The sequence below is a fragment of the Aedes albopictus genome, chromosome 3, assembly GCF_035046485.1.
Source record: "Aedes albopictus strain Foshan chromosome 3, AalbF5, whole genome shotgun sequence".
Lineage (NCBI taxonomy): Eukaryota > Metazoa > Arthropoda > Insecta > Diptera > Culicidae > Aedes > Aedes albopictus.
Genome location: NC_085138.1, coordinates 74893397 through 74896307, shown reverse-complemented (window position 1 = coordinate 74896307; position 2911 = coordinate 74893397). Strand labels below are relative to the sequence as shown.

At 40.8% G+C, this 2911-nt stretch overlaps 1 non-coding gene across 1 annotated transcript; it reads right to left on the bottom strand.

Annotated features, from left to right (window-relative positions):
• Positions 1 to 487: 487 nt before the first annotated feature.
• On the bottom strand, positions 488 to 559 carry Trnap-ugg (transfer RNA proline (anticodon UGG)). The gene has a single exon. It is a non-coding gene; the product is annotated as a tRNA-Pro (tRNA).
• Positions 560 to 2911: the final 2352 nt, after the last annotated feature.

Genomic DNA, 2911 nt, shown 5'->3' with positions numbered 1-2911 from the left:
GTCAGACTCGGTACATCGCCGCTCCACCCATCATCATTTTTGGTACGGCGCGTTTTGGTACCCACTTTCTGGACAGTATACCCTAACTTGCTCCTGATTTTCGGGTGTGTGGCTCGTGTGTTGCTAGCGCTTATTTCGGAAATTACACATTTCAAGCGAAATTGTTGTTTTTGATGATTGTTTCTCTTTCTTTATCACTTTGCACGATATTATATGTAGCAGCGAAGCAGTATCGATGTTTCAAGCGCATTTTTGCCATAAATAAAGCAATCAAAACCAAAACATCGGACGCCATGTTGAATCGAATGTTAGGTTCCTCATTCTGGCCCCTCGTCTTCCCCCTGCCTCCGGAACACTGATTACATCTGTCAAATGACTTGAGAACTGTCAAAGGAGGTTAGGTTTCGTGGTGTAAGTGTAATAAAGAATTTTACAGTTATTCCAAAAATTCACTTGATATCACACCTTCAGTACAAAAAGTTACTCCGGGCTCAACCGGGATTTGAACCCGGGACCTCTCGCACCCAAAGCGAGAATCATACCCCTAGACCATTGAGCCGCTTGTTCGATGCAGCGTTCAAACATCTTCAAAGTCATAACAATGCAACATATTAATAAGAAGACTTCTTAAGCTTCTATACAAAAAAGAATAATTGGAGATGCGGGGCATCGATCCCCGTACCTCTCACATGCTAAGCGAGCGCTCTACCATCTGAGCTACATCCCCTTGTGGTATCACAAGGTTAAAGCCAATGAGTATCACACTGCTCGAACATGCTCCTCTCAAACCTCAACTAACGTTGTATAACCATTTAGCGCCGTGTAATTAATGAGGTTAAATTTTTAATTGGAAGTGTCTCCCGGCTTGCCAAATCAGCGCGATGTGTCCCAATGAAATCGTAGGTAATTATTTCACACCATTCGAACGGGAGCAAACTTATAGGAACCCGTGTTGGCGCGCGTCCATTGGACATGGCTGAATAGCATTTGCTGCAGTAATTTCTGGATGGGAAAAACACCGACATCGTAGGAAGTTTCCCTTAATGGAAAGCTAGGCCAGCACCGAAAGCAGTAATTAAATAACACATTCAGTGAGGAGGATAACATTTCATCGGTATTCTTTAGGGGAACGGAACACTTCCTCAGCAAAGTGCTTTAATTTCCATCCTACCTATCTAAAACAAACTTGCTGTTTTTTTTTTTTATGTTAAGAGTGAATGTGCATGATAACAAAGGGAATGGAATGAATCCGTGCCCAAATCGTCTGTTTTAGAGATAGGATGAACAGAGGGGCATAGGCTGAAGAAGGGTACTCATACCCTACATGGAATATTTCAACGTTCGACTGATGATTTCCTCACCAATCAAATTTCTCAATAAACTTTTTTTTTCTGGAAACGGTGATGAAAATCAATAATTCGTACTAGCAGCAGCTCTCCTTTTGCTTCATACCTACCACCGTCAAGCAACGAAAAGTGCTGCGTACAACACGAGTCGTCCGTCCGACGATGATATTACTTTCCCTTCTAGGTGGTTGTTGATAGTTTGGGTAGGTGTAGCCACACCGGCTGGATGCTGACAAACTGATGCTCTTACAAGCGGCCGGCAGCTCGTCGAGCAAACCAAGTTAAAGCTAGGGTCGTCCGCACAAGAGCGTAACACGCGGGTAATGGGGTGATGTTTCGACTTCCTCGAAGTGGAGGGATAAACGGAGGAAGACTGTATATCAGGACAGATCAGGACAAGTTTAATGGATTTTGTTTGTGATGTCGTTGTTGTGCGAGATTAAAAGTTTTCTGCATTATGTAATGATAAACAATAATGTGATGATGATTTTCTAACAATAAATTTCATATGAACATATTGTCACATATTTTAGTGTTATGGACATTGTTTGTTCTAAATCGTTTTCTTGATTAGCAACATCTTCTAAGGGGTGTCCGCATTGGCGTAGCTAGGGGGGTTCCAGGGGTGCCTGGCACCCCCTAGAACAAATTTGGCACCCCCTAGAATCTTTTCTTGACAGACACCTAAAATTTAAAACTTAACACAATAATTCTAATATTTATTAATGGCATATTTCAACAAAACTTAAACACACTCAGAATTACTTAAATACTTGTTGTACGTTTTGGCGTTTAGGATATTCAGGCCAAACATTTCTATAGGTCCTAAGTGCATATGAGAGGCTCTCTTTAAGTCGCCTCTCTTTCGGTTATAACGTGCTTGTATTTATAAAATTTGATTTGCTTCTTGCATCGGAAGGTAGATTAAACAATCCTTTGCCGATCTTTACATCACAAATTGTCAAAATGTTCACAGTGACATCGTAATAATTTAAAGAGAACCGGAACAAAGAGAGCCTCTCTTTTGCAAATTCTTCATTACACCAACAAAGCTAGCCATGAAAATGTTTGACATTTCTCAGGTCATTTTGACAGACCGCACACGTGCACGAAAAAGACGGATCATATATTCTACTTCATCGATCTTGTTGCCGTCCTTTTCATGCTCATGTTGCATCTGTCAAAATGACCTGAGATCTGTCAGTCATTTTGAGGTTAGGTTCGTTGGTGTAATAAAGAATTGGACCTTTAGATATGTTTGTCGCCTATTGGTCAGAATCAACAGACTCTCTATGGATTTCTCCGGAAATACCTCTATCTATTTATACAGTGATTTTTCTAGGTTTTCTTATGGATTCCTACCGGTTTTTCTTTCTATAAACTTTTCTTAGGATTCTCCAGACAGTCCTGATGGGGTTGTACAGAGGGTTCAGAATTTCATTCAATTCGGTTCACTGGTTTCCGAGATATAACAGCTCAAAAATTAGTTGGCTTAAAAATAGTGTACTACCGGAACGGTTCTAACTTTGCGGAAGATTGATCAGTTGAGCCCAAATTTGTACCAA